Below are 14761 nucleotides of genomic sequence, written 5' to 3'. Positions count from 1 at the left end.
TGATGTAATCTATCTTGTTAGGTTTTGTTTTACGGAGACAGGGTCTCACTATGCAGCCCAGCCTGGCCTGGAGCTCACCCTGTAGCCCAGGCTGGTTTCAAATTCCTGGTGATCCTCTTGTCTCAGCCTCCCTAGTCTTGGGATGACCAGAGTTAGATACCATGCCCAGCTGATGACTTCTTATGAATAAAACAAAGATTCATTAAGAACATTAGGCTTCCAGTGGGCATTTTCTCCAGGGTAACAGCAGTTCCACCACCTGTTTAAACAGTGTTTGTGCACTGTTAAAAAATGTTTGAGAATAACCTCAGAGTGTCTTCCAGATAAACTCTGGGGTGAGACCAAATTACCTATATTTTTTTGTCCTCATCTCCTTGTCTTAATTAGGGTTTCTATAGCTATGAAGAGACACCATGACCATGGCAACTCTTTTTTTTTTAAAGAAAAAAAAAACTTTAATGGAATTTGGCTAATTCAGGCATACAGGAGTAATCGGATTTATCATATATCATTTGATCTTATTCTATTTATGTAATATCTTTCTGGTTAGGATATATACTAACTTTAACAATTCTAACAACCTATTGTAAAAAAATTAATAGAACTTGAACACATAAAACTATGTTCTTCCTTCCTCTTGTTTTCCTTTCCTTTAATTAAAAAAATTAAAGCATAGCCCACTAATATAAACTTTTTAAGTATGGTATCAAATCCAACCTTTAGTCTTGGAAATATGTATTCATTTTTTTTACAATATATTCTTTTTTTTTATACTCTTATAAAGGAAAACATTTCATTGAGGCTGGTTTACAGGTTCAGAGATTTAGGCCATTATCATCATGGCAGCGTGGAGGCAAACGTGGTGCTGGAGAAGGAGCTGAGAGTTTTACATGTAGATCTGCAGGCAGCAGAAGCAGACTGGACTGGGCATAGTTTGAACATAATGGAGACCTCAAAGCCTGCCCCCATAGTGACACACTTCCTCTAACAAGGTCACACCTACTCCAACAGACCACACCTAATAGTGCCACTCCCTATGGGCCAAGCATTCAAGTCTACAGGCTGTCATGCCTACTCTAACCACTTCCTCCCCTCCCCGGAAATATGTATATGGAGCTGGGGAAATAGCTTTGTGGGTAAAAGCATTTCCATGCAAATATGACAATCTAAGTTCAAATCCCTAGAACCAGTGTAAAAGTCATATGCATAGCATGAGTGTAATTCCAGTGTTCCTATAACAAGATAAAGACAGACCAGAAAAACCCTGGAAGCTCATCAGCCAGCTAGCCTGATGTAGAAAATGCAGATGTAGGGGCTGGAGAGATGGTCAGAGGTTAAGAGCACTGGCTACTCCTCCAGAGGTCCTGAGTTCAATTCCCAGCAACCACATGGTGGCTCACAGCCATCTGTAATGAGATCTGGTGCCCTCTTCTGGCCTGCAGGGATATATGCAGACAGAACACTGAATACATAATAAATAAATTAAAAAAAAAAAAAAAAAGAAAATGCAGGGGTAAAATCAGGAAAGGACTGACCTCCATGTGTGTGCTGTTGAACAGTGAAGGACTGTAGTCTCACATAGTAGTGTGTGTGTGGAATAAAATTTCTTCCAAAAAATGTATTTTTTCCAGCTGGGGTGGACAATGGTGGTGCACACCTTTAATATCACATAAGAGGCACTGGCAGGTGGACCTCTTGAGCTGGAGGCCAGCCTGGTCTACATAGTGAGTTCCAGGACACCCAGGACTGTTACACAGAGAAACCTTGTCTTGAAAAAACAAAAACAAAATTTAGTTTTCCTTCTGAAAAGTATGGTAAATACAGAAATATGTAAAAATAGGGAAAATTTATTATTCTACTCTTTAAGATAATTAGCATTTTAATATACACTACTTTAAATTTCCATGTATTTAAAAAGTATTGCATATGATACTCAAATCCAAATGATGATTAGTGTTTTATAATATTATCCATTAAGAACTTTATAAATGCAGGACATGATGGTACATGCCCTTTAATCCCATGTATGCTAGGCAAGTGCCACACTCCCAGTTCTAGCAATAGAGTTGAAAACTAGCAAAACATAAAATTGTTAAGTAAGTCATGATGTATGTACTCAAAAATATTAGGAGACTATTTGTAAGGTTGTTTTGTAATGCCCATTTGTGAGCTCCCTACCCCCAACAGGACCGCCAAGGAGCCAGTTTTCGATGTAGGAACAAAAGGTTTCGTTTATTCCGGCCTAGGCAGGTACCTCCCCAGCACCACTTTACAGTGGGTGGAAAGAGGGAAGGGGCCCAGCACTCACTCTAAGGGGTTTATACAGGAAAGGTTCAGGGGTAGGGATGAGGTGAGTATAAGGTTGCTAATTGCTAACAGGGCTCAGGGTAGCTATAGAGACATACATTTTTTGTTCCCATATGTCCTGTTTTTGTTGACACATTCAGATTTATTGTTGCAGTCCTACACTCTCTTTTGAGTTCAACTTCTGGTCAGTCGAGCCCATTACTCTTTATATCTTGTTTTGCCAAGTCCAGGATACACAGATTTATTGTCCCAGCCTTATCTTTCTCACAGGTTCAACTTTTGGTCAATTCAAAAAACGCTGGTCAGCAAATACCTTTGGGGGAAGAAGAGGGAAGGGGAAGGAATGTCTTTTTTTTTTTTTTTTTCGAGACAGGGTTTCTCTGTGTAGCTTTGCGCCTTTCCTGGAGCTCACTTGGTAGCCCAGGCTGGCCTCGAACTCACAGAGATCCGCCTGCCTCTGCCTCCCGAGTGCTGGGATTAAAGGCATGCGCCACCAACGCCCGGCAGGAATGTCTTTTAAGGTGGCTACTAATTTCTCTCTTCCAGCTACAAATTTCTCCCTTTCAGTTTTTTGTTTGTTTTTGAGACAGGGTCTCACTGTGTAGCCATGGCTGTCCTGGAACTCACTATGTAGACCAGGCTGGTTTTGAACTCAAAGATATCTGCCTGCTTCTGCCTGAGAGTGTGGGGCATACATGAGCTACAAAGATGGTGCTGAGAGGAAGCTAGCCTAAGTTGTTTAGATTAGATACAAATGGTGCTGAGAGGAAGCTAGCCTAAGTTGTTTATACAGAGATTAGATACAAATGGTGCTGAGAGGAAGCTAGCCTAAGTTGTTTAGATTAGATACAAATGGTGCTGAGAGGAAGCTAGCCTAAGTTGTTTAGATTAGATACAAATGGTGCTGAGAGGAAGCTAGCCTAAGTTGTTTAGATTAGATACAAATGGTGCAGAGAGGAAGTTAGCTCAAGTTGTTTAGCAGAGATTAGATACAAAGATCAGGAGATGATGTCAGTGCATCGACAACTCGTAAACGAGAAAATGAGTTTAGCGTGACCTTTAAATGATTGGTTGGTTCCTTCACCCCCTCCTAGGGTTCTGAGGTTTTTGCTATAAAAGAGGCTTACTGTCTAACAATAAACGAGTTCTTGCTTGACTTGACTTCCCGCTTTGTCGCTGAGTCTGATTGTCTCTGGGTAAGAGGAAGGCTGGGAAATGGGCGCGTGCGGCACACTCCTTGGTTCCAGTCCACCTCTTCAGAGGTGACCTAAATTCCCTGTGGGGCAGGACCCCACATGAGAGATGGCTCAGCAGTTAACAGTGCTTTCAGAGGACCCAAGTTCAGGAACCAGCACCCATGACAGATGCCTTACAACAGCCTGTAATTTTAGCTGCAGGGGATCTAATGCCCGCTTCTGTCCCACTCCACCCCAAGAAACCTGCACCATGAGTACAGACACATGCCTAAGTAAAACAAATCTTCAAAACCACTTGTTTCTCACATGGCAGGAGTGGTTTTCTGAAGAAAAAAAGTTCTAATATATTTGTCTTGTCTTTGATTCTTATGCTCCGTAGCTCACTGCTGTCCTACCTAGTCTCCCAACTAAAGAAGACTGGTGTCACCAACCCAGCAGATTCTTGGACCTCAACCTCACTTATATTATTGTAGCTCCATGTATTGCAAGTTGATTAAAATCAGAGGAAAATATTGATTTGTTTATGATATTGAGGATTAACTCAGGGCGTTGCACATGCAAGGCAAATGCTCATTTACTGAGTGAGATACAGCCCAGGTATAGTTTCCTTTCTTTCTCCCTTTCTTTCTTCCTTCCTTTCTTTCTTCCCTCCTTCCTTCCTTCCTTCCTTCCTTCCTTCCTTTCTCTCTCTCTCTCTCTCTCTCTCTCTCTCTCTCTCTCTCTCTCTTTCTTTTTGACAGTCTTTCTAAGTTGTCCAGGCTAACTTCAAACTTGAATCTTCTTCATCATCTTTCTGAGAAACTGGAATTAGTGGATATAGCACCATGCCCAGGTCTCTTTTTTTAGAATTATAAATTTAAGCTCACAGTGATTTTTAAATATAAACAGTGAAGTAAAGGACAAGAAAATTAGTAATTATTTTAAAGTGTGTGTGTGTGTGTGTGTGTGTGTGTGTGTGTGTGTGTGTGTGTGTGTTTCTGCATTTGGGTATGTGCACATGAGTGCACTTGTCTCTGGAGGCCAGAAGAGGGCACTGGTTCCTCCTGGAACGGAGTTTCAAGTGATTGTGAGCTGCACGATGTTGGTGCTGGGAAGTGAACTAGGGTCCTCTGGAAAAGTAGATACACTGAACCACTGAGTCAGCTCTCCAACCCCTCAAAATATTTTTTAATAATAAAAGTATATAAAAAATTTAATTTTAAAAGTGTACAGCTTACACATTAACCACACCAAACTATAAAATTTAAAGATTAACAAGTAATAAACACAGATACTTTTGCACTCATTTTCTAATCTGATTACCATATTCGGAGGCACAGAGAACGGTTTTTAAATAAATTAACTAAAAAAAAAGATTTGTGACCTAGGAGCATGTGAGACCTCATCAGTGCCACAGCTTTGACAGCAGCAGAGTCCAAGGTCACCTCTTAAGGGCCTGTCAGAACTCCTAATCCCAACAGGCATCTTGACACATATTGGGAGACTCGTGGCCATAAACTGTGCAGTATTTCCTATATTTACCTAATTTACTGGCAGCCAGCCCCATACATAGGATCGATGTAAAGATTTCTAAAGCATTGACTCAAAATAGTGGATATGGCACCATATCCACTCTGTCTTCAAAAAGACTCTGAATTTTTTAACTAAGCAAAACCTTAAAAATGCCAACTAATGAATAAGAGAGATTCCTAACACTTAAGAAAATTGCAGCCCGGTAAGGGACAAGCTTACGTAAGACTTTCTGGCAGGTACTTTCCACTGTATCCTTTGGTAAACAATGAGTTGGTGGCACCTGGTCAGGACTCTGCTTCTTACAACCCTAGTGAGCCTGACTAACCCACTCTTAGATCAGACTGGTTGTGGTCAAGTAGACATAAAACTACCCAGCACACTCTGGCTCTGGCCCTTGACTGGCCCTTGCCAAGTGTGCTCCTAGACAAGGACACAGAACTAACGTTCCCTTTGTCCTTTCATTATCAGGGCCTCTGAGAAGTCTTGGTTCAGTCTGGCTCCCAAACACTTGCCCAAGTTGCTTTTGGCCAGTGGTGTTTTATCATCACAGCAATAGAAACTCGAACTAAGACATTGGTAAAAGAGCAGAATGTTCCCTAACCGCTGTCCAGTCTCCTTCCTAGATTTAGTTCAATAAAGAGGACATTGAATGTATAACTTAAGAATCAAACCTATAAAATAATCATAAAGAGAATTAAGCAAATTAACCATGTTCTTATGGGTAGGTAATTCTCAAACCAGTTATTGATGCTGTCTTTCTAATCCCACCCCCCTTATAACCAGCAAGGAAGCCGGCCCTTTAGACCACCTAGTCTTGGGACGTTTTTGAGGTAGGCTTGAAAGAAGTGGCTACCTGAAGGCCACAAACTTTCTTTCCTTTTTCAAAATCCTTCTTTGCACAAGAGACACTTCCAGGGATCCTGCCGGGAAAGGAATAGGAGTTGGAAGCAGGGAGTGAAAACGTGTGGGGAGTACAGAGGGTCCAGAAGGACATACAGAGGGATGCACAGGAGTGGGTACGGAGGGACTTGGAGATTTGTGGTCTTTCTGGTTTGAGGTGAGTGGAGAGATTTTCTTACTGGTTCCTCAGCCAAAAGGAAGGTCAGCTGGTTGCTTCTCGGCCCCTCTGAGCTAGCAGGTTTTCACCCCAACATCTGACTCCCAAGTCCTTATTGGCAGATAGAACTAGAACGATAGACACTCAGTTAAAAACTTTATTTGGTTGAAGAGATATCTCAGAGGTTAAGAGCACTGGCTCTTCTTCCAGAGGTCCTGAGTTCAATTCCCAACAACCACAGCCAGGCGGGGGTGGCGCATGTCTTTAATCCCAGCACGTGGGAGGCAGAGGCAGGTGGATCTCTGTGAGTTCAAGGCCAGCTTAGTCTACAGAGTGAGTTTCAGGACAGCCGAGGCTATACAGAGAAACCCTGTCTTGAAAAACCAGAAAAACAAAAGCAAAAAACAAAAACAAAAACAAAAAACAAACAAACAAAAAAAAAAAAACCCCTTCATTTGGCAGCAGTGACAGAGCCAGTGCCAGCAGGACCAGCAATCCCACCAGGAGCGCTGACTGCAGGGCAGTGGGGCAGCAGGGCCGCAGACAGTAGTTAAAATACAAGTAGATTCAGGTGCAGCTGCTAAGCCAAAGGAAAAACAGCAGAGAAGCAACCAATAGTCCTACCCAGCCATGATGCACGTGAACCACAATGACCAGTACGGCACAGTAACCCTAAGGGTGCAATATAGTGCCACATATACCTTGGTAGTAACCAATAACTCTGTAATTGGACTTGGGACCTGCTGAACAAGAGAGAAATCATACCTGGTACTGGAAACCTAGCCAGCTACGTAAGGCTAGTGAGGGCATGAATCTTGGAGAACCTACAACTATCACTTTGCTAATCCCAGTATAATCCCTAGCTATCCTCTAAATGTGTGTCCTTACACTCATAGATAAGTGTAATTCTCACCCCTCATCCAGGAAACCTCCCTTTGGAACAGACAGAAACCATCACAGAATAATGGAAGCATCTACAATACAACTCCCACCCCTAAGGCTCAGGGATCATTGAAGAGGGGATAAAAAGGTGTAAGAACCAGAGGATCAGGGAATTTGCTGTGAAATTGTGTTTCCTTTGAATGTGAGAAGCTACATCTATAAAGTCTCAGTGACATGTTATAGAATACTATTTTAAGGTGTGTTACTTTTGTTTATGTTGCATTTGTTTAACTCTGTGAAGCTGTGCTACTTTGCCTATCTAAAACACCTGATGGTCTAATAAAGAACTGAATGGACAATAGCAAGGCAGGAGAAAGGATAGGCAAGGCCAGCAGGCAGAGAGAATATATAGAAGGAGAAATCTGGAAGAAGAGAAGTAGCCAGAGAAGGAGGAGGACTCCAGGGGCCAGCCACCCAACTGTGCAGCCAGTTGCAGAGTAAGAGTAAGATTTACTGAAGTAAGAGAATGGGAAAACCCCAGAAGCAAAAAGCAGACAGGATAATTTAAGATAAGGAAAGCTGGCAAGAAACAAGCCAAGCTAAAACCGGTCGTTTATAAGTAAGAATAAGCCTCTGTGATTTATTTGGGAGTTGGTTGGAGGGCCCCCCAAAAGAGCCAAAAAGCAACTAACAACAGAAATGATTTCCTAAACACGAGCTGAACAACATTATATCACTATAGCCTCAGCCCTACAGACCAGAGCACATCTCTACTACCTGGAAAACTCATGGGTCTTTCTGAGCATGGGAGATGGAGGCAGAGGCAGTCTGACCTCTGTGAGTTTGAGGTCAGCCTGGTCTACATAGTAAGTTGCAGACTAACCATAGCTATATGTTTTGACCCTTTGTCAAAACAAACAAACAAACAAATAAAATAAAAATCCCACAGGTCTTTTTGATTCCTTTCTGGTTCAAGATTCTGGATTGATTGGGAAAGAGCTCAGCCCATTGTGGGTGGGGGGGGGCACCTCTGGGCTCATGGTTCTGTTAAAAGAGCTGGCTGAGAAAACCAGTAAGCAGCACTTCTCCATGGCTTCTGCATCAGCTTCTACCTCCAGGTTCCAGTCTTGACTTCCTTCAGTGATGAACAGCAATGTGGAAGTGTAAACCAAATCAACCCTTTCCCCCCCAACATGCCTTTTGGTCATGGAGTTTCATTGCAGCAATAGAAACCCTAATTAAGACAAGGAAAAAAGAGATACGGTTTTGCACATATGAGATTGTTGGCTGAGTCATGTTTGTAAGTTTGTACACTTATTGCTTTCATAATGGTTGTGTAATAGGCAGGCACTCCTCGAGCAAAGGCCAGAATGTATGACACGGCTATCTGATATTGAGAAATCACATCCTGCTGGGTAGTTCAATGCTTTCTCTTTGAACACAGCCTTGGCCTTATGTTTTAGTGAGGTATATTGTACTGGCTGGTTTTGTGTGTCTACTGGGCACAAGCTAGAGTCATCAGAGAGAAATGAGCCTCAGCTGAGGAAATGCCTCTATGAGATCCAGCTGTAAGGCATTTTTCTCAATTAATGATCAACTGGGGAGGGCCCAGCCCACTGTGGGTGGTGCCATCTCTGGGCTGGTGGTCCTGGGTTTTATAAGAAAGAAGGCTGAGCAAGCCATGGGGAACAAGCCAGTAAGCAGCACCCCTCCATGGTCTCTGCATCAGCTCCTGCCTCCAGGGTCCTGCCCTGTTTGAGTTCCTGTCCTTGAGTTCCTTCAGAGAGGAACAGCAATATGGAAGTGTAAGCCAAATAAACTCTTTCCTCCTCAACTTGCTTTCTGGCCATGCTGTTTTGTTGTAGTAATAGAAACCCTAACTAAGATCTATATGAACAAAAATGTATTGGGTTTCTATTGTGATAAAACCAAAAGCAAGCTGAGAATATATTTGGTTTACATGGTTTAATCCCAGTCCATCACTGAGGGAAGTCAGGACAGGAACTCAAGCAGGACAGGAGCCTGGAGTCAGGAACTGACTCCTTTTTAATATACCCTGGGACCGACCATGTGTTCAGGTGTGGCCCTTTCACATCCATCATCAATCATGAAAGTGCCCCCCGTACCCCAGGATTGCCTACAGGCCAGTGTGATGTGGATATGTTCTATATATTCTCACCTGAGGTTCCTCTTCCCAGGTAACTCTAGCTTGTGTCTAGTTGACAGTAAATAAAATAAAATAAAAAATAGCATGAACAACCAGTTGTGAGCTCTTGCTCAGTGGGTGAGGCCATGGCCCTCATGGCAGGCAGCAGAGCAGCAGCAGGCAGGCAATGGCACCAGAGCAGTTGCTGAATGCTTACATCCCTATCAGCAAGTGGGAGGCAGAGGGAGCTACCTGGGAGTGGCTTGACTGTTGAAACCTCAAAGCCCACCCCAAGTGACACACCTCCTCCAAGAAGGCCACACCTTCTAATCCCTTATAAACAGTTCTACCAATGAAGACCAAGCATTCCAAATATCTAACATCCTCATTCAAACCACCACAGAGTGCAATTGAAAGTCATTCATCACTCTCAAGAAATGAAAGCTACCTTTTCCCAAGACTTTGGGCTGGGAAAGGTTCCTCCTCTGAGCAACAGCAAAAGGGCCATAAACCCTTGAGCAAACTCTGAGGTCTGCCAATGAGAAAGAAGTGGGCATATTTGTTACACTTATGATGCTGTGACAATCTGTGACAAACACCTGAGCCCAGCAACTTTAAGGAGGGGAGACTTATCTGGGTTCCTAATTTCAGAAGTTACAGTCTGCATTTTGCTGTGCTAGTGCCATTGTTTCTAGAAGAACATCATGACAGAACAAGGATGTAGACTAGACTTGTTCACCACTGGCAGCAGAGAGGAACAGGCTAGGGGCATGGTTATCTTTCCAAGATGCATCCTGTCCTAGCCATTGTTCTCTTGCTGTGAGGGGATATCATAAACAAGGCAGCTTATAAAAGAAACCATTTAGTTGGGGGCTTACTTACAGTTTCAGAGGGTTAGTCGGTTATCATCATGGCTTGGGGTGGAGTGTGGCAGCAGGCAGGCACGGCACTGGAATGTAGCTGAGAGCTCACATCTGATCTGCAAGCAGGCAAAGAGAGACTGGGCTTGGCCTGGGCTTTTGAAACTTCAAAACCCACCCTCAGTGACAGACCTCCTGCAACAAGGCCGTGCCTTCTAATCCTTCCCAAACAGTTTCATTCTAGGGACCAATCATTCAAATATATGAGTTATGGGAGCCATTCTCGTTCAAACCACTATATACCATTTGTGATCTACATCTAATCAAGTACCACTTCCTGCTTACTGCTACCTCCCAACAATGTCATCTCACTACGAATCCATCAAGGAATCCATTGATGTATCATTTCCCCAAAGTCCTACTGTAGGTGAAAGTTTTCATTCACCAGTTCCCAAATAACCAACACAGAGGCTTAAGATTAAGTATAAATGCTCTGCCAATAGCCAACTAGCTCTTACATTTTAAATTAACCCATATTCCTTATTTATACTCTGCCATGTGATGGTACCTTTATTAGCATGATGCATTCCTCTCCTTCTCCCTCTGCAGTGATATATATTCATACAGTGTAAAGGAATATTTCACTGCAGATAGATATCACCTGTCAAGATTCAGGAGGTCACCCTTGATCAAACCTGATCCATATTAACCTGGAACAAACCCACAGCCTCTTGTTTCCTGTGGAAACAAAAGCAAAACCTCTTCCCCAAAGCATTTTTGACTTCCATTTGACAAATGCATTTTTTTGTTTAACTTCTATTTTAAAGTTAAGATAGCTCTAAAGTATCTAAGTTACTTCAATTTTGCAGTCCTGTTCACAATTCCATGTCTCCTAGAAGCTGTCTTTTACTCACCAATATTCAAAGAATTCAAAATCAACACAATAATATATAGGATCCAGACTCCTGTGTATTTCCTATATCTATGTGGCTTATTTTTTATAATTTTATTTCTCTCTTTAAAAACTTTATTATTTTTAAACTATTTTTTTCTGTGACTGTCTATGCCCCTTTTCTCTCTTTCTTATGCCTACATACATTGTAAAACACACTGGAACCTGTTTAGAGGTGTTTTGTTTTTGTTTTTGTTTTTTTCTAAATCTGGACCTCTTTTACTGTGTGTGTGTTTTTTTTTTTTTTTTTTTTTTTTTTTTTTTTTTTTTTTTATAGTGTGAGCAAACTTTAAACTGCTAAGCTACACCTGAGTCCTCCTCACGGTTCTCAGCTGTCTTGGCTCATTTCTCAGGTCGTGTGAGCCAAGCCTAAAGCTCATGGCCTGGTCGGAGGTCGGTGAGCAAGAACTGCATTCAGCTTTCCTAGATCTTTAGAATGCTGGTGCTTGCACTGCAGCAGGCATTTTTATTTAGGTTTTTGTTTCTATTTAGTGTGAAAGGGGCTGTTTAAGCATTCTGCTGTCGGCAGAGCTTCTTAAAGAAGCCGTGTCTTCTTTTTTCCCCCCAGCTTCCTCAGGCTCTAGATGGATATTCAGGACTCACATTGGTACACCAAAATGTAATTATTGTTGTTTTCTTACTCTTTTGGCCCTTTGGGGGGCCTGCCACCCAGCTCCCAAATAAATCACACAGGGAGGCTTATTCTTTCTTATGAATGCTTAACCTTAGCTTGGCATATTTCTAGCCAGCTTTTCTTAACTTAAATTATCCCATCTACCCTTTGCCTCTGGGCTTTTTCCTTTTCTTACTTCTGTATATCTTACTTTCACTCTTAACTCCATGGCTGGCTGTGTGGCTGGGTGGCTGGCCCCTAGTATCATCCTCTCCTCCTTTTCTTATTCTTTCTTCTCCTTCTCCCAGATTTCTCCTATTTGTTCTCTCTGCCTGCCAGCCCTGCCTATCCTTTCTCTTGCCTCGCTATTGGCCGTTCAGCTCTTTATTAGACCAATCAGATGTTTTAGACAGGCACAGTAACACAGCTTCACAGAATTAAACAAATGCAACATAAAAGAATGCAACTCATCTTTGCATCATTAAAACAAACATTTCATAGCATAAACAAATATAATACATCTTAAAATAATATTCTGCAACATCCCACCTCTGAACATTGCTAGGTCAGGAATCAAACCTTTAACACAGAAATCTTTTCAGGGGACACCTAATGTCTAAACCATGACATTAGATTAGGGGCAACCCATACTTCCTGTTACCCTTCTTGTTTTCCCCAATTTCATAGCTATTCTCTCCAAGGTTTATGTCTTGGGCACATGTGTAGATTCCTGTGTTACCCACAGCCACTTGTAATTTTCAGATAAGATTACTATTTCTCCAAATGCACAAACCTCTTATGGCAGATTGGGAACTGTTGTCCTACAATATTCTTTGTGCTTGGTGAATCCTTACTCAAGGAGCGGTTCTCTATCCTCCTGTGGTGGTTTGAAAGAAAATGAACACCATAGACCCATAGGGAGTGGCACTATAAGGAGGTGTGGCCTTGGAGTAGGTGTGGCTTTGTTGGAGGTGGTGCATGACTAAGGGGGTGGGCTTTGAGGTCTCAAAAACTCAAGCCAGTTCACAATCTGCTGCCTGCTGATCCAGATGTAGACGTCTCAGCTCCTTCTCCAGCACCCAATCTGCCTGCACACTGCCATGCTTTCCGCCATGATGATAATGGACCAAACCTGAAACTATAAGCCAGATCCAATTAAATGTTTTCCTTTCTAAGAGTTGTGGTCATGGCGTCTCTTCACAGCAATGGAAACCCTAACTGAGACACCTCCCAAAGCACTATGTAACTTGAGATGACATGCCCACCCCCATTGCTCTACCTTTATGAGAGTCCTGGAGTTGAAGGAAGGTAGATTCAGATCAGTTCAAGATTTTCCCTTTTCTGTTACCACCCAATTCTGTCTCTCCCGGCAGTGGCCAAGGGACTTCAGAGCCTCCTGAGCCAAAGAAGGATTGTCTCCTTGGTGTGGACTGGACTTGGTGCTGACCAGAAGGCTAAGCTGGTCTCCCACCTGGAAGAACAATGGGCAAAGTGTATCCTGTTGTCAATTGGAAGCATCCACCATGAACAGGTGATAAGGGAAAAACAAATGAAAGAAAAACCAAGTTGGGCTGCTAAGAGACTCCCTAGATTTTGGCAAGATGGTGCTGGTTCCTGCTGAGATCTTGTACAGCCCTTTAAGATGGCTTAGTGCCTCCCCTTCCTCCTATAACACCAGCATTACCTAGTCTGGGGCACAGACATTTCTCAGGTGTGCATCTGAACTGCTCCCGGTCTTTTTCTGAGACTAGATGCTTTGTAGGATTTATCTTCTAGGTCATCAATGCCTGACTGGCAGTGTCTAGTTATATGAGTTCGAGGGCCTGATCAATAGGGGATTTGGAGGCAAACTAATGGAAAGAAAATTTGAGCCAGGGAGGAAGAGAGACCGGAAAGACAGATGGAAAGAAAATGCATAGATCAGTAAGCATTCAGCTCCATCTCTATATACACTAGAAGCAGGAACTTAATGTATACTACAAACACTCCTGTGTTTTGAGAGTTAATGTAAATCCCGGGTAATACTAAGAGCTGTTTGGACGAGGGGCACAGATTGTTCACTGTTTGTAATGGCCCTTCAAAACGTCAGGTAGACTGATTAGTTCCCTTACCTACTGACTTGTATGGTTGGTTGATTTAATTAGCTCTTTGCCCTCATTAAAGTGGGTGTTTTCTCCAGCAATTAACAGCTGCGAGATATTCTACAGTTTATGCAGTATAATTTTTGTGTGTGTGTGTGTGTGACGGTAGACGTATCCTGTATGCACAGTAACAGCCTTACGAGTCACATGAGGACACTGAGTGCTAGCGATATGACTAGAGTGGCTGAGGAACTACTTCTAAAGGTTTGTTTTTATGTGTATGGGTGTTTTGCCTCCATGTACTATGTGTGTGCAGTGCCTGTGGAGGCCAGAAGAGGGCATCAGATTCCCCAGAACTGGAGTGGGCCTCTCTGTCTATCGGAAAACTGCATTTTTCACATGCCATACAGACCTTCACTGTCCAGTACCTTAGCTACATGTAGCTATTTGAAGTTCAGCTGAGGGCTGGTGAGTTGGTGAGTGGGTAAAGGCATTTGGCTAAGCTTGACTACCCGAGTTCCGTCCCTGGGAGCCACATGGTAGAACTGATTCCTGACCTATGCCTTGTCGTTGCATGGTCTCCAGGAATGGACCTGATTGGGGTGTTGAGTGAATGACTAAAAGCCAGATACACAGAGAGGAACAGCTGGGGTCAGGAGGACTGGGCTCTTGGATGGAGAAAGCACAGTATCCTTGAAGCTTACTACGTAGTATTTACTACGTAGTGAACAGCAAGAAGGGATTAGTGCATACAGCTGAACAAGGAGGCAGGGTTAGTAAATCTCAGTAGGAGCACATCCACACACAGACCACAGAAAGGTTTTGCCATTTCCCTGAGCCTGGGGGTAAAGGGGGATTTGCCATTTTCCTGTGGATCTGAGGCTTTGGGGTTCATATCAATAGCACACATTCACCCAGGGCTTCCTCCACTCACCACAAACCAGTGGGTGTGCACTCACACAATAAATAAATAAATAACTTTAAAATAAATTTTAATTGATTAAAGTGATGCAAAAGTTCAATGCCTTATCCCTCTTAGCCACTTTGTATCCACAAGTAGCCAGTGGCTGATGTATTGGATGGATTCCAGTAGAGCAAATGTCTGCCACTGCAGAAAGTCTCTCAGGCAGACTGGATATACCTTCTAAACCATTC

This window comes from Peromyscus maniculatus, chromosome 9, assembly GCF_049852395.1.
Source record: "Peromyscus maniculatus bairdii isolate BWxNUB_F1_BW_parent chromosome 9, HU_Pman_BW_mat_3.1, whole genome shotgun sequence".
NCBI lineage: Eukaryota > Metazoa > Chordata > Mammalia > Rodentia > Cricetidae > Peromyscus > Peromyscus maniculatus.
Note: the sequence above shows the minus strand (reverse complement) of the source record.